Source organism: Oncorhynchus masou, chromosome 5 (assembly GCF_036934945.1).
Source record: "Oncorhynchus masou masou isolate Uvic2021 chromosome 5, UVic_Omas_1.1, whole genome shotgun sequence".
NCBI lineage: Eukaryota > Metazoa > Chordata > Actinopteri > Salmoniformes > Salmonidae > Oncorhynchus > Oncorhynchus masou.
Window position 1 is genome coordinate 30001 of NC_088216.1, and position 19140 is coordinate 49140.

General features: G+C 38.5%; 1 pseudogene; it reads left to right on the forward strand.

Moving 5' to 3' along the window:
• LOC135525590 (serine/threonine-protein kinase/endoribonuclease IRE1-like) overlaps positions 1 to 19140 on the forward strand; it is a 65989-nt pseudogene that overhangs the window by 29299 nt on the left and 17550 nt on the right.

Here is a 19140-nt window from a genome sequence, read left to right on the forward strand (position 1 = left end):
AACCTGGTAGTGTATATGTATTACCTGGTAGTGTGTATACATATATATAACCTGGTAGTATATATATATAACCTGGTAGTATATATATATAACCTGGTAGTGTGTATATAACCTGGTATTGTATATATAACCTGGTATTGTGTATATAACCTGGTAGTGTGTATATAACCTGGTATTGTATATATAACCTGGTAGTGTGTATATAACCTGGTAGTGTGTATATAACCTGGTAGTGTGTATATAACCTGGTAGTGTGTATATAACCTGGTAGTGTATATATAACCTGGTAGTGTGTATATATATATAACCTGGTAGTGTGTATATATATATAACCTGGTAGTGTGTATATAACCTGGTAGTGTGTATATAACCTGGTAGTGTATATATAACCTGGTATTGTATATATTACCTGGTAGTGTATATATAACCTGGTAGTGTGTGTATAACCTGGTAGTGTATATATAACCTGGTAGTGTATATATAACCTGGTAGTGTATATATAACCTGGTAGTGTGTATATATATATACATAACATGGAAGTATATATATATAACCTGGTTGTGTGTATATAACCTGGTAGTGTATATATAACCTGGCAGTGTGTATATAACCTGGTAGTGTATATATAACCTGGTTGTGTGTATATATAACCTGGTAGTGTATGTATATATATAACCTGGTAGTGTGTATATAACCTGGTAGTGTATATATACATAACCTGGAAGTATATATAACCTGGTTGTGTGTATATAACCTGGTAGTGTATATATAACCTGGCAGTGTGTATATAACCTGGTAGTGTGTATATATAACCTGGTAGTGTGTATATATAACCTGGTTGTGTGTATATATAACCTGGTAGTGTATATATAACCTGGCAGTGTGTATATAACCTGGTAGTGTGTATATAACCTGGTAGTGTGTATATATAACTTGGTATTGTATATATATATATATATATATATATATATATATATATATATATATATATATATATATATATATATAAAACCTGGTAGTGTGTATATAACCTGGTAGTGTGTGTATATAACCTGGTAGTGTATATATACATATAACCTGGTAGTGTGTATATATAACCTGGTATTGTGTGTGTATATATATATATATATATATATATATATATATATATATATATATATATATAAATAACCTGGTATTGTATATATAACCTGGTAGTGTATATATAACCTGGTAGTGTGTATATAACCTGGTAGTGTGTATATATAACCTGGTAGTGTATATATATATATAACCTGGTAGTGTATATATAACCTGGTGTTAGTGTATGTATATATAACCTGTTAGTGTATGTATTTGTATATATAACCTGGTATATATAAGTGTATATATAACCTGGTTAGTGTATATATATAATATATATAACCTGTTAGTGTATGTATATATAACCTGTTGTGTATGTATTTGTATAACCTGGTAGTGTATATATAACCTATATATAAGTGTATATATAAACCTGGTAGTGTATATATAGTGTATGTATTTGTATAACCTGGTAGTGTATATATAACCTGGTAGTGTATATATATATACATAACCTGGAAGTATATATATATAACCTGGTAGTGTATATATAACCTGGCAGTGTATATATAACCTGGCAGTGTGTATATAACTTGATTGTAGTGGCTTCCTTTCGTCTTTACCATAGCCACTGCCCAAGCCTGAAGCGGGGTTGTTTGGTACGCATACAGTCCACACTCAAGGTTTCCAAACGGCCAAACATTCCATGACATCCAGGGATATGGTGCAACAAAAATGTTTATTCTTCTTATATCTAACAAATAAATTATTCTCCAATCAACTTAAAGCAGAGAATACTTGATATGGAAAATACATATTATGACCTGTCTGTATGTATGTATGTATGGATGTATGGATGTATGTATGGATGTATGTATGGTCAAAAACTATACCGCTCCCGCATCTAGCAAGGACTCCCTCTCCCGAAGGCCCAACTTCCTGCCTTTATCCTAACACACTTACCACAATACAATGAATAGGCAAGAGGGGGGGACAAAAACTGAGTTACACAAACGACAAATGAATATATCTCAAATCAGGTAAATATAAATCATAATGGTACGTACCTAATATTTCATCATTTACATTAATAGTTAATATATTTACACAAATGTACATGGAGCTCCATATGTTCAGTCTTTTACACAAATATGTCCAAATCGGCTCTAACATACCGGCCCCTAATTGTTGACTGCCTGAATGCACAACAATTACTTAATATTCAGACATAGAGCCAATACACAAAACATTCTATACCAGAGCACTATTACAGTTCATAGCTATATACAAATATACAAGGTGCCATATAGAAAAATAGTCATAGTCCATAGATCTCAGTCTGAGTTGAAGTGCAAAGGTGTTCAACTTCCAAAAATGTCAAGAGTTTGACGTCCAAAAATGTATGACATCAAAGAATGTAAGAGTACGACATCAACGAATCAGAGGTGCACGTGATTCTAAGATGGAGCACTGTGTGTGTGTGTGTGTGTGTGTGTGTGTTTCACTCAGTCGCCTCAAGGAGCAGACAGAGTTTATTGATAGGTCTCTGTAAGATATTGGTCTTAGTCTTAACCATGACGCTCCGGACAAGACCTTTGGCCCCTGGCAAGGCCTCCACCACACGCCCCATTAGCCAGGAGTTCCTTGGGGCGGTGTCGTCGACGATGACCACGAGGTCACCAGGACTGAAGTTTCTCTTAGTTTTGTTCCACTTGTTCCGCTCCTGCATAAGTGGAAGATACTCCCTGATCCATCTCTTCCAGAAGAGGTCAGTGATATATTGTACTTGCTTCCATCTCCTTCGTGTGTATAGGTCGCTTCTCTGGAATAGTCCTGGTGGCAGGACTGGCTTAGCTTTCAGATGAAGCAGATGGTTCGGAGTCAGGGGTTCTAAATCATTAGGGTCATTTGTTACAGTAGTGATTGGTCTGTCGTTCATAATCGCCTCAACTTCACACAAGGCGGTCTGCAAAGCCTCATCATCCAGTACTTGCTCTTTAAGGACTGAATAGAGGATCTTTTTCACCAGTCGGATCAACCTCTCCCATACCCCCCATGGTGGGCTCCAGAGGGAGGGTTGAATGACCATGTCACTCCTTCCTTCAGTAATTCATTTTGAATCTTGCTGTGATCCAGCTCTTTCATAGCTTCTTCTAGCTCTCTGTGTGTTCCAACAAAGTTGGTGCCATTGTCTGTTCTGATACTTGTTACTGGGCCCCTTCGACAGATAAACCTGCGCAGGGCATTGATGCAGGAATCAGTATCCAGATAACTAGCAACTTCTAGATGGACAGCTCGACTCACAAGGCAAGTAAAGATCACACCATACCGCTTCACATGAACGCGGCCTCGCTTCACCTCTATGGGGCCGAAGTAATCTATGCCCACATGGGTGAAAGGCGGCAAATCAGGTGACACCCGATCTTGTGGAAGGTCGGCCATCTTCTGTTCTCCAGCTCTAGCTTGCATCCGCCTGCAAAAGACACAGCTCTTAAGGATCTTCCTTGCTAAAGAGTTGGCACAGGGTATCCAATATCGCTGGCGAAGTCTAGAAAGCATGTGACCTCTCCCAGAGTGGCCAACCTGCTCATGGATATGGAGTAAGATCAGTCTAGAGATGTAGGAGTCTTTTGGAAGGATCATAGGATTCTTTAGTTCCGTAGGCATAGCAGCTTTGCTTAACCTTCCTCCTACTCTCAGAATACCATTGTCAACAATTGGATCAAGCTTACAGATTGAGCCACTTCTCTTGGCACATTGTTTTCCTTTCACAACTAGTGCAATTTCTTGTTTAAAGTGCTGTCGTTGTTCAAATCGGATGATGACCTTTTCTGCTTCATCTAGGTCATCCACAGACAGACTTTCTTTTCCAAACGTCAGTTTGAACTTGTCAATTTGTTCCTTCAGTGAGTTTGTCAGACTCTGATCTGGATCAGTTTGAGAGAGAATTTTCCTTTTCTGGCTTAACTGTAGAAGACGTTTCTTCAGTTTCAGCATCCAGGCAACTGCTTTCTTCAAGCTGTTCCATGTTGAATAGTACTCAATCAGTTTGCTGGTTGGACTCTTTTCTTCCACACTTGTACTGTTTACGATTACGTCTTCCCTCACCTCTGGATCATCCGGAGGGATGGAGTTAAGCTCCTCGGGGACTTTCGGCCATTGAGTTTCTGGTTTCTCCAGGAATTCTGGTCCATTGCACCATCTCTTTGAGTTCAGGAACATTTCAACATGTAATCCTCTTGAGGCATCATCGGCTGGGTTGTGTTTGGAGTTCAAATACCTCCACTGTTTTGCTTTCGATAGGTCACGGATCATAGCAACCCTATTAGCCACAAAGGTATGGAATCTCTTGGTATCATTGCGGATGTATTTTAGCACAGACTGGCTGTCCGTCCAAAAAGTTGAATCCTCAAGTTCAATCTGTCTGTTCTTGACAGTGACCCGGAAGGTAAATGCATCTCTTTCAATGTTCCATCGGATTCCAAGTGCTCTTTCAACAGGCAGCTTTTCTCTGTCCAGGTCCAATTCCTTTATCTGCTTGGCTTTGTGTTCATCAGGGATAGAAGCCAGCACAGTGCGGCTGTTGCTGACCCACTTGGTCAATTTGAACCCACCCTGAGAGCACACAACCCTGAGGTTTTTTGTGAGGGCTATGGCTTGTTCTTCTGTGGCCACTGACTTGAGGCAGTCATCAACATAGAAGTTGGACTTGACTGTTTGAATCACCTCTTCATTGTACCTCTCACAGTTGTCTTCTGCAGTTTTTTGCAGTGCAAAGTTTGCACAACTTGGAGAGGATATAGCACCGAAAAGATGAACCTTCATTCTGTACTCCTCCAATCTTTTGTTAGTATCACCGTCCGGCCACCATAGGAATCGTAGGAAGTCTAAGTAATCTTCATGGACACGTACTTGATGGAACATTCCTTCGATGTCTGCCATCATGGCAATGTGCTCTTGCCGAAATCTTAGCAAGACTCCTATAAGCGTGTTTGCCAGGTCAGGGCCTTGAAGGAGTTCACTGTTAAGAGATGTACCTTTATAGGATGATGAACAGTCAAACACTACTCGTATCGTTCCTTTGCGCTTATGGTGAACGCCATGGTGTGGTATGTACCATACCTTGCCTTTCTCTCTGAGGAGCTGTTCTTGTGGTACCTTCTCGGCGTAACCTTTTGTTATCATCTCTTCCATGAAGCCTTTGTACTCTGCAGCGTAACCTTTGTCCTTCTTGAACTTCCTGATAATATTTAGAGCCCGCTGCTTTGCCATGTCACGATTGTTTGGCAGGACTACATCTTTTTTGCGAAAGGGCAACGGTAAGTAGTAGTGATGGTCTTTGAGGGTTATGGAGCTTGATACGATCTCCATAAACCTACGATCCTCAGCTGACATCTCACTTTTCTCTTCATACCCTCTCTCAGGGAAGTCATGGTTGTACTGATTTACAAGAAGAACCCCCAGGTCGGCCATTGAGATACGATTGGCCATCACCGTAGGATGCCCAGATTCTTCTGCCATGGTACAATTGTTAAGAGGACCGTTCATCACCCATCCAAAGAGGGTTTTCACTGCATACGGTCCGTTGCCTTGACTATTTATGATTTTCCAGGGTTCCATTGCCTTTGGAGCATTTACGCCAATCAGGAGTTCGACGTCGGCGTCAATTTCCTTCAACTGAACCTCTTTCAGGTATGGCCACCTTTTGAGATCTTTCTGAGTGGGAATATTTTCTCTTGTCACTGGGATCTTATTTTGGGTGTAGACCTTTGGTAATGCAAGAAATGTGTCACCTTCCACATTGCCAATCTCTAATCCAGATATCTCAAAGCTCTTGGTAGGACTCTCCTGCCCCATTGTGCGTAGCAGAATTTCAGTCTCACTGCCTTTAGCTTGCAACTGCCTCATGAGTCTCTCCGTACAAAATGTTGCTGAGCTACCAGAATCGAGAAATGCATAGGTTAACGTAGACCTGCTTCCATTTGCCATCTTTACTTGAACTGGCACAATCGCAAGTGCACAATCTGTACCGGCCCCGGTATCTTCACCAGCTTCCAGTGAAACAAGAGCACTGCTGACAGTCTCCTCCCGCCTTACTGCTACACCCCTCGTATCGGCCTTCAGAGATCTAAATCTCTCTCTTCCTTCAATGTGCAGGATCGTGGGGTGCTTTCTTTGACATTTCTGACAGGTCATCCTTCTTTTACATTCTTTGCTTAAGTGTCCTCTCATCAAACAGCCAAAACAAAGGCCTTTTGATCTCAGAAACTCAACCTTGGCTTCGTGTGGCTGTGCCTTCACCTGTTGGCAGTCGACCAGGAAATGCTCACCAGCGCAAAATACACATGAGATACTGGGAGAATAAGAAGGGTAGGTGCCTGGTTTCTTGACTTTGAATGTTTGTTCTTTTAGAGGTTTTTCAGGGTCACAATCTGCCACTACAGCTACTGCAGTGGCAAAGCTGCTTCCCCTACTCTTGGACTTGAACTGCTGCTTAAAGTCAGCTTCTGTTTTGGTTTTAAAAACCTTTTGTTGATCAGGGGATCTTGGATATCTCCGTACAAAGGATCCTGCAGTATTTTGGCCTGTTTTTCCATGAATGTCACAAGGTCACTGAACTGGGCCCTCAGGTGGCTTCTCTCTAAAATATCACATGCCGTAGACCTCCATTTTTCCCTTAGTTTGTAGGGAAGTTTTGACATGATCAACTTTATGTTGGAGGGAAGATTAAGCTCTTCCATGTTCTGTAGGTCTTGCATAGCGTTACAGCATCCTCTAAGATAGAGTGCATAGCCACCCAGTCCCTTTCCATCATCCGGTTTGATGTTTGTCCAGTTCCAAGCTTTTTCCATGTAAGCAGTGGTGACTTTGATTTCATTGCCAAAGTGTTCCTTTAACAACCTCTTAGCCTCTGCATATCCTCTTCTGGCTTCCATATGCAGACAACTACGGACCAGATCCTTGGGCTGACCAGAGGTGTACTGTTCCAGGTAATAGAGCCTATCCTGGTGACTGCTTGTCTTATCTTCTATACCATGCTCAAATGCACGCATAAATGGCCTAAAGTTTAGAGGATCACCGTCAAACATAGGTATCTCCCTAACAGGGAGTGTGGCCTGTTTGTGCTGTAGTACAAGGAGGTCAGCAATTTCATTCTGCCTTTGCATGACAGTAGAGAGGTTATCATGGCTGATACCCGCAGTGTTGATTCCGTGTTGATTGCTAGACCTTGATGTTGGCTGCTGAAGGGTGTGGTTTATGACTGTTTTCTGAATAGGTTTTGATGGCTTTGTGGTCGGTTGTAAAACTCTTTGTAGCGGGGTCTTTGGAACTGCACCTAATGCAGCAAACTCAACAGGTACAGGTTCCTTATAGACCTCGGGTCCCTGGTTCTCAAAATAAGAGTTCATTCCATCTTCTTGGCTTAGAAAATGGGCTGCCACAACATGGGATTGAGAAGTTGAGTCACTCTCCAGGACCTTCAGTTTGGCATTTAATGCTGCTATGTCCGTTTCCAGTGCCATTTTTTCCATCCTAACATTCAGTTGAGCTTTCTGTTGTTCCAGTTGAGCTTTCTCCAGTTCCAATGCATGCTTGTCCTGTAATGATGCTTGGCGAGCTAGTAGAGCTGCTCGTTCTGCCTCAGCTTTTAGGCGTGCAGAGGACACTGAGGAAGCAGTCTTAGAATACTTTGTTTTACTTGATGTTTTTGACACATTGGAAATGCTGTCATGTGGTTCAATGAGCGTTTGTGGCTCGATTTCAGCTTTTTTCCATATTTCCACCTCTTTCAGGAAATGTTCATAAGTTCTCATTCTTGGTTGATAATAGTTAATGCTCTCCTGTTCGTGTTCCTCCTCTGTGACCAGCTCTAGCACAGAATCATGAGCATTCTTAAAGTCATTGAGAACAGCATGAAATGCTTCAAGACTCTCATCCACAGTTTCAATGTTTCCTCCATCAACAAGAAGGGCTTTTATTTCATTCATTTTACGTGTACACACTCCAAGTTTGCCTCTCCGGGCTGCATAGAGTGAATTTAGATGCTCCTCTGCCCTCTCCAGTGGAGTCTTATTTGGGATTTCATCCTCCATCATTCACTTTTAGTTCACTCAATTTACAATGACATAGTTGTTGGTTTTGATTGTTAAACGTAATGCCCCTTTAGACCTCCTTTAGTGCTTTAAAACAGTCCTCCATTTTAGCATATCGACCCATTTTGAATTGCACATGTGCAAGTTCGGCATTTTATATGCGTTTTAAACATTTCATCCCATTATCAGTTGTCCCTTTAATGAAGTTTAAACACACAGTTGGCTTTAGATCCTTAGATTGCATTCGTTGCATTGCATTTACACGTGAGGCCAAATATTAGACATAAGATTAACCTACATTGTGCGTAGGATCTAAGTGTTACCCAAACTTAAACTTCTTAATTGTTTTCACAACGCTGTGTTTTGAATTCCATTCCCAAGTTGATCAAACATTCCAATTAAAAGCACGTTTGCGCTTCCATAATATGCATGATCAAACGATCGCATTGAACAGGGCAGCTCATTCATTCGCAGTGGTTACTCATGGCTGGCGAATTCTAGGAGTTCAAATCCTTCCAAGCGAGCTGTCCTTGCGATCCGAATGCAATTACAAATACAACAATATCCAGCGTGTGTCCGAACCGGAGATTTCCTTCCGATAGTAATCCTTCACGGAGTTTTTTGACTTGAATGTAGTGGCTTCCTTTCGTCTTTACCATAGCCACTGCCCAAGCCTGAAGCGGGGTTGTTTGGTACGCATACAGTCCACACTCAAGGTTTCCAAACGGCCAAACATTCCATGACATCCAGGGATATGGTGCAACAAAAATGTTTATTCTTCTTATATCTAACAAATAAATTATTCTCCAAACAACTTAAAGCAGAGAATACTTGATATGGAAAATACATATTATGACCTGTCTGTATGTATGTATGTATGGATGTATGGATGTATGTATGGATGTATGTATGGTCAAAAAACTATACCGCTCCCGCATCTAGCAAGGACTCCCTCTCCCGAAGGCCCAACTTCCTGCCTTTATCCTAACACACTTACCACAATACAATGAATAGGCAAGAGGGGGGGACAAAAACTGAGTTACACAAACGACAAATGAATATATCTCAAATCAGGTAAATATAAATCATAATGGTACGTACCTAATATTTCATCATTTACATTAATAGTTAATATATTTACACAAATGTACATGGAGCTCCATATGTTCAGTCTTTTACACAAATATGTCCAAATCGGCTCTAACACTGGTAGTGTATATATAACCTGGTTGTGTGTATATATATAACCTGGTAGTGTATATATAACCTGGTAGTGTATATATAACCTGGTAGTGTGTATATATAACCTGGTAGTGTATGTATATATATATAACCTGGTAGTGTGTATATAACCTGGTAGTGTATATATACATAACCTGGAAGTATATATAACCTGGTTGTGTGTATATAACCTGGTAGTGTATATATAACCTGGCAGTGTGTATATAACCTGGTAGTGTGTATATATAACCTGGTAGTGTGTATATATAACCTGGTTGTGTGTATATATAACCTGGTAGTGTATATATAACCTGGCAGTGTGTATATAACCTGGTAGTGTGTATATAACCTGGTAGTGTGTATATATAACCTGGTATTGTGTATATATATAAATAACCTGGTAGTGTATATATAATCTGGTAGTGTATATATATATATAAACCTGGTAGTGTGTATATAACCTGGTAGTGTGTGTATATAATCTGGTAGTGTGTATATAACCTGGTAGTACGTATATATAACCTGGTAGTGTGTATATATAACCTGGTAGTGTGTATATATAACCTGCTAGTGTGTATATAACCTTGTAGTGTGTATATAACCTGTTAGTGTGTATATAACCTGGTAGTGTGTATATAACCTGGTAGTGTGTTTATATAATCTGGTAGTGTGTATATAACCTGGTAGTGCGTATATATAACCTGGTAGTGTATATATATAACCTGGTTGTGTGTATATATAACCTGGTAGTGTGTATATATAACCTGGTAGTGTGTGTATATATAACCTGGTAGTGTATATATATATAACCTGGTAGTGTGTATATATAACCTGGTAGTGTGTATATATAACCTGGTAGTGTATGTATATAACCTGGTAGTGTATATATATAACCTGGTAGTATATATATATAACCTGGTAGTGTATATATATAAATAACCTGGTAGTGTATATATAACCTGGTAGTGTGTATATATAACCTGGTAGTGTATATATAACCTGGTAGTGTGTATATAACCTGGTAGTGTGTATATAACCTGGTAGTGTATATATATAACCTGGTAGTGTGTATATAACCTGGTAGTGTGTGTATATAATCTGGTAGTGTGTATATAACCTGGTAGTGTGTATATATAACCTGGAAGTGTATATATATATATATATAACCTGGTAGTGTGTATATACCCTGGTAGTGTGTGTATATAATCTGGTAGTGTGTGTATAACCTGGTAGTGTGTATATATAACCTGGTAGTATATATATAACCTGGTAGTGTGTATATAACCTGGTAGTGTATATATATATAACCTGGTAGTGTGTATATAACCTGGTAGTTTGTGTATATAATCTGGTAGTGTGTATATAACCTGGTAGTGTGTATATAGCCTGGTAGTGTATATTTATATAACCTGGTCGTGTGTGTATATATATAACCTGGTAGTGTATATATAACCTGGTAGTGTATATATAACCTGGTAGTGTATATATATATAAATAACCTGGTAGTGTATATATAACCTGGTAGTGTGTATATATATCCTGGTAGTGTATATATAACCTGGTTGTGTGTATATATTACCTGGTAGTGTATATATAACCTGGTAGTGTGTGTATAACCTGGTAGTGTGTATATATAACCTGGTAGTGTATATATAATCTTGTAGTGTGTATATAACCTTGTAGTGTGTATATATATATATAACCTGGTAGTGTATATATAACCTGGTAGTGTGTATATATATATATAAATAACTTGGTAGTGTATATATAACCTGGTAGTGTGTATATATATATATAACCTGGTAGTGTATATATAACCTGGTAGTTTATATATATATAAATAACTTGGTAGTGTATATATAACCTGGTAGTGTGTATATAACCTGTTAGTGTATATATAACCTGGTAGTGTATATATAACCTGGTAGTGTATATATATAACCTGGTAGTGTGTATATATAACCTGGTAGTGTGTATATAACCTGGTAGTGTGTGTATATAACCTGGTAGTGTATATATATAATCTGGTAGTGTGTGTATATAACCTGGTAGTGTGTATATAACCTGGTAGTGTGTATATATAATCTGGTAGTGTATATATATATATATATATAACCTGGTAGTGTGTATATATAACCTGGTAGTGTATATATATAATATGGTAGTGTATATATATAATATGGTAGTGTATATATGTAACCTGGTAGTGTATATATAACCTGGTAGTGTGTATATATAACCTGGTAGTGTATATATAACCTGGTAGTGTGTATATATAATCTGGTAGTGTGTATATATAACCTGGTAGTGTGTATATATAATATGGTAGTGTATATATATAACCTGGTAGTGTATATATATAACCTGGTAGTGTATATATATAACCTGGTAGTGTATATATATAACCTGGTAGTGTGTATATATAACCTGGTAGTGTGTATATAACCCGGTAGTGTGTATATATAATATGGTAGTGTATATATAATATGGTAGTGTATATATAATCTGGTAGTGTGTATATATATATATATATATATATATATATATATATATAACCTGGTAGTGTATATATAACCTGGTAGTGTATATATATAAATAACCTGGTAGTGTATATATAACCTGGTAGTGTATATATATAACCTGGTAGTGTGTATATAACCTGGTTGTGTGTTTATATAACCTGGTAGTGCATATATATATATATATATATATATATATATATATATATATATATATATATATATATATATATATATATAAATAAATAACCTGGAAGTATATTTATATAACCTGGAAGTATATAACCCGGTAGTGTAGTCATATAACCTGGTAGTGTATATATAACCTGGTAGTGTATATATATAACCTGGTAGTGTGTATATATAACCTGGTAGTATATATATATATAACCTGGTAGTGTATATATGTAACCTGGTAGTGTATATATGTATTACCTGGTAGTGTGTATACATATATATAACCTGGTAGTATATATATATAACCTGGTAGTGTGTATATAACCTGGTAGTGTGTATATAACCTGGTAGTGTATATATAACCTGGTATTGTATATATAACCTGGTATTGTGTATATAACCTGGTAGTGTGTATATAACCTGGTATTGTATATATAACCTGGTAGTGTGTATATAACCTGGTAGTGTGTATATAACCTGGTAGTGTGTATATAACCTGGTATTGTATATATAACCTGGTAGTGTGTATATATATATAACCTGGTAGTATATATATATAACCTGGTAGTGTGTATATATAACCTGGTAGTGTATATATATATATATAACCTGGTAGTATATATATATAACCTGGTAGTGTGTATATATAACCTGGTAGTGTGTATATATATATAACCTGGTAGTGTGTATATATAACCTGGTAGTGTGTATATATAACCTGGTAGTGTATATATATAACCTGGTAGTATATATATATAACCTGATAGTGTATATATATAACCTGGTAGTGTATATATAACCTGGTAGTGTATATATATAACCTGGTAGTGTATATATGTAATGTTTATAACATGTGTGTTCTCTACTGTCCCCAGTATGTGGAAGATCCGTCGTGCCATGCTGGTCTCAGCCCGGTCACTGTACTACAACAGACCATGTGTGGTCTCAGCCACCTCCACTCACTAAACATAGGTAGTATATACAGCTGTCTGTCCGTCCGTCCGACCCGACCCCTTCCTTCCTACCCACCTACCTACCCACCTACCTACCTACCTACCTACCTACCTACCTACCTACCTACCTACCTACCTTCCTTCCTTCCTTGGTCTCAGCCACCTCCACTCACTAAACATAGGTACTATATACAGCTGTCTGTCCGTCCGTCCGACCCGACCCCTTCCTACCTACCTACCTACCTACCTACCTTCCTTCCTTCCTTGTGTGGTCTCGGTCACCTCCACTCACCCAACATAAAGTTCCAGTCAAAAGTTTGGACACACCTACTCATTCAAGGTTTTTTATTTAAAACTATTTTCTACATTAATAATAATTATAGTGATAATAGTTTAGACATCAAAACTATGGCATTCAACATAAGGAATCATGTAGGAACCAAAAAAGTGTATAATTTTTAATACACGATAAACCACAACATTGTAGAATAATTGTGAAGACTTCCAAACTATGAAATAACACATATGGAATCATGTGGGACCCAAAAAGTTTAAACAAATCAAAATATATTTTATATTTGAGATTCTTTAAATAGCCACCCTGCCTCGATGACAGCTTTGTACACTCTTGGCATTCTCTCAACCAGCTTCATATGGTAGTCACCTGGAATGCATTTCAATTAACAGGTGTGTCTTGTTAAAAGTTAATTTCGGGGATTTCTTTCCTTCTCAATGTGTTTTAGCCAATCAGTTGTGTTGTGACAAGGTAGGGATGGTTTACAGAAGATAGTCCTATTTGGTAAAAGACCAAGTCCATATTATGGCAAGAACAGCTCAAATAAGAAAAGAGAAACGACAGTCCATCACTACTTTGAGGCATGATGGTCAGTCAATACGGAAAGTTTCAAGAACTTTGAAAGTTTCTTCAAGTGCAGTCGCAAAAACCATCAAGCGCTATGATGAAACTAGCTCTCATGAGGACCGCCACAGGAAAGGAAGACCCAGAGGATAACCAGAGGATAAGTTTATTAGATTTTTACAGCCCAAATAAATGCTTCACAGAGTTGAAGTAACAGACATCAACTGTTCGGAGGAGATGGTGAATCAGGCCTTTATAGTTGAATTGCTACGAAAGGACACCAATAAGGAGAAGAGACTTGCTTGGACCAAGAAACACGAGCAATGGATTTTAGACTGGTGGAAATCTGTCCTTCGGTCTGATGAGTCCAAATTTATTATTTTTGGTTCCAACCGCCGTGTCTTAGTGAGGTGCACAGATGATCTCCGTATGTGTGGTTCCCACCGTGAAGCATGGAGGAGGAGGTGCTATGGTGTGGGGCTGCTCTGCTGGTGACTTATTTAGAATTCAAGGCACACTTACCCAGCATGGCTACCACAGCATTCTGCAGTGATATACCATCCCATCTGGTTTGGGCTTAGTGTTTGTTTTTCAACAGGACAATGACCCAACACACCTCCATGCTGTGTAAGGGCTATTTGACCATGAAGGAGAGTGATGGAGTGCTGCATCAGATGACCTGGCATCCACAATCCCACGTCCTAAACCACATCTTAGACTCGAGGCTGGACTTGGATTCAAACACAAGGGACTCGAGACTGGACTCAGACTCAAACACAAGGGACTCGAGACTCTCGGTGATTTGACAACACCACTGTTGACACCTCTCTCCCTCCATTTGTTAACTTCTCTCTCCCCCTCTCTCCATCTCTCCCCTTGCTTTCTCTCTCTCCCCTTGCTTTCTCTCTCTCTATCTCTTCTCTCTCTCTCTCTCCGGTCTCTCTCTCATCTCTCTCTCTCTCCATCTCTCTCTCTCTCCATCTCTCTCTCTCTCCAGTCCACAGGGATCTGAAGCCTCGTAACATCCTGTTGTCTCAGCCAGGGCCCCTGGGGCGGGTGAGAGCGCTGATATCAGACTTCGGCCTGTGTAAAAAGATCCCTGAGGGAAGGACTAGTTTCTCTCTCCGCTCGGGGATACCGGGGACAGAGGGGTGGATCGCCCCGGAAGTACTGCTGGACACACCGGGAAACAACCCGGTGAGAGATAAAGACACACACACACCAACACACACACACACACACACACACACACACACATAGTGAATAAAGTAATTAATTATTTAAATACTATAAGGTAGGGCAAGTATTATAGTACTACTCTCTCTAGTGGGTTCTACTACTACTATAATACTAGTCTCTCTAGTGTGTTCTACTACTACTACAATACTACTCCTCTCTAGTGTGATCTACTACTACTATAATACTACTCCTCTCTCTAGTGTGTTCTACTACTACTATAATACTACTCCTCTCTTTCTAGTGTGTTCTACTACTACTATTATACTACTCCCTCTCTAGTGTGTTCTACTACTACTATAATACTACTCCCCTCTCTCTAGTGTGTTCTACTACTACTATAATACTACTCCTCTCTCTAGCGTGTTCTACTACTACTATAATACTACTCCTCTCTAGTGTGTTCTACTACTACTATAATACTACTCCTCTCTCTCTCTAGTGTGTTCTACTACTACTATAATACTACTCCTCTCTAGCGTGTTCTACTACTACTACTATAATACTACTCCTCTCTAGTGTGTTCTACTACTACTATAATACTACTCCTCTCTAGTGTGTTCTACTACTACTATAATACTACTCCTCTCTCTCTCTAGTGTGTTCTACTACTACTATAATACTACTCCTCTCTAGTGTGTTCTACTACTACTATAATACTACTCCTCTCTCTCTCTAGTGTGTTCTACTACTACTATAATACTACTCCTCTCTAGCGTGTTCTACTACTACTACTATAATACTACTCCTCTCTAGTGTGTTCTACTACTACTATAATACTACTCCTCTCTCTCTCTAGTGTGTTCTACTACTACTATAATACTACTCCTCTCTAGTGTGTTCTACTACTACTATAATACTACTCCTCTCTAGTGTGTTCTACTACTACTATAATACTTCTCCTCTCTCTCTAGTGTGTTCTACTACTACTATAATACTACTCCTCTCTCTCTCTCGTGAGTTCTACTACTACTATAATACTACTCCTCTCTCTAGTGTGTTCTACTACTATATTACTACTCCTCTCTCTAGTGTGTTCTACTACTACTATAATACTACTCCTCTCTCTAGTGTGTTCTACTACTACTATATTACTACTCCTCTCTCTAGTGTGTTCTACTACTACTACAATACTACTCCTCTCTAGTGTGATCTACTACTACTATAATACTACTCCTCTCTCTAGTGTGTTCTACTACTACTATAATACTACTCCTCTCTTTCTAGTGTGTTCTACTACTACTATAATACAACTCCTCTCTCTCTCTCTAGTGTGTTCTACTACTACTATAATACTACTCCTCTCTCTAGTGTGTTCTACTACTACTATAATACTACTCCTCTCTCTAGTGTGTTCTACTACTACTATAATACTACTCCTCTCTCTAGTGTGTTCTACTACTACTATAATACTACTCCCCTCTCTCTCTAGTGTGTTCTACTACTACTATAATACTACTCCTCTCTCTAGCGTGTTCTACTACTACTATAATACTACTCCTCTCTAGTGTGTTCTACTACTACTATAATACTACTCCTCTCTCTCTAGTGTGTTCTACTACTACTATAATACTACTCCTCTCTAGTGTGTTCTACTACTACTATAATACTACTCCTCTCTAGTGTGTTCTACTACTACTATAATACTACTCCTCTCTCTCTCTAGTGTGTTCTACTACTACTATAATACTACTCCTCTCTAGTGTGTTCTACTACTACTATAATACTACTCCTCTCTAGTGTGTTCTACTACTACTATAATACTTCTCCTCTCTCTCTCTAGTGTGTTCTACTACTACTATAATACTACTCCTCTCTCTCTCTCGTGAGTTCTACTACTACTATAATACTACTCCTCTCTCTAGTGTGTTCTACTACTATATTACTACTCCTCTCTCTAGTGTGTTCTACTACTACTATAATACTACTCCTCTCTCTAGTGTGTTCTACTACTACTATATTACTACTCCTCTCTCTAGTGTGTTCTACTACTACTATAATACTACTCCTCTCTCTCGTGTGTTCTACTACTACTACTATAATACTACTCCTCCCTCTCTCTAGTGTGTTCTACTACAACTAGAATACTACTCCCCTCTCTAGTGTGTTCTACTACTACTATAATACTACTCCTCTCTCTAGTGTGTTCTACTACTACTATAATACTACTCCTCTCTAGTGTGTTCTACTTCTACTATAATACTACTCCTCTCTAGTGTGTTCTACTACTACTACTATAATACTACTCCTCCCTCTCTCTAGTGTGTTCTACTACAACTATAATACTACTCCCCTCTCTCTAGTGTGTTCTACTACTACTATAATACTACTCCTCTCTCTAGTGTGTTCTACTACTACTATAATACTACTCCTCTCTCTAGTGTGTTCTACTACTACTATAATACTACTCCTCTCTAGTGTGTTCTACTACTACTATAATACTACTCCTCCCTCTCTCTAGTGTTCTACTACTATAATACTACTCCTCTCTAGTGTGTTCTACTACTACTATAATACTACTCCTCTCTCTCTCTAGTGTGTTCTACTACTACCATAATACTACTCCTCTCTCTAGTGTGTTCTACTACTACTATAATACTACTCCTCCCTCTCTCTAGTGTGTTCTACTACAACTATAATACTACTCCCCTCTCTCTAGTGTGTTCTACTACTACTATAATACTACTCCTCTCTCTAGTGTGTTCTACTACTACTATAATACTACTCCTCTCTCTAGTGTGTTCTACTACTACTATAATACTACTCCTCTCTAGTGTGTTCTACTACTACTATAATACTACTCCTCCCTCTCTCTAGTGTTCTACTACTATAATACTACTCCTCTCTCTAGTGTGTTCTACTACTACTATAATACTACTCCTCCCTCTCTCTAGTGTGTTCTACTACTACTATAATACTACTCCTCTCTCTAGTGTGTTCTACTACTACTATAATACTACTCCTCTCTCTCTCTAGTGTGTTCTACTACTACCATAATACTACTCCTCTCTCTAGTGTGTTCTACTACTACTATAATACTACTCCTCCCTCTCTCTAGTGTGTTCTACTACTACTATAATACTACTCCTCTCTAGTGTGTTCTACTACTACTATAATACTACTCCTCTCTCTCTCTAGTGTGTTCTACTACTACTATAATACTACTCCTCTCTCTAGTGTGTTCTACTACTACTATAATACTACTCCTCTCTCTCTCTAGTGTGTTCTACTACTACTATAATACTACTCCTCTCTCTAGTGTGTTCTACTACTACTATAATACTACTCCTCTCTCTCTCTCTCTAGTGTGTTCTACTACTACTATAATACTACTCCTCTCGCTAGTGTGTTCTACTACTACTATAATACTACTCCTCTCTCTAGTGTGTTCTACTACTACTATAATACTACTCCTCTCTCTCTCTCTCTCTAGTGTGTTCTACTACTACTATAATACTACTCCTCTCGCTAGTGTGTTCTACTACTACTATAATACTACTCCTCTCTCTCTCTAGTGTGTTCTACTACTACTATAATACTACTCCTCCCTCTAGTGTGTTGTATTACTACTATAATACTACTCCTCCCTCTCTCTAGTGTGTTCTACTACAACTATAATACTACTCCCCTCTCTCTAGTGTGTTCTACTACTACTATAATACTACTCCTCTCTCTAGTGTGTTCTACTACTACTATAATACTACTCCTCTCTCTAGTGTGTTCTACTACTACTATAATACTACTCCTCTCTCTAGTGTGTTCTACTACTACTATAATACTACTCCTCTCTAGTGTGTTCTACTACTACCATAATACTACTCCTCTCTCTCTCTAGTGTGTTCTACTACTACTATAATACTACTCCTCTCTCTAGTGTGTTCTACTACTACTACTATAATACTACTCCTCTCTCTAGTGTGTTCTACTACTACCATAATACTACTCCTCTCTCTAGTGTGTTCTACTACTACCATAATACTACTCCTCTCTCTAGTGTGTTCTACTACTACTATAATACT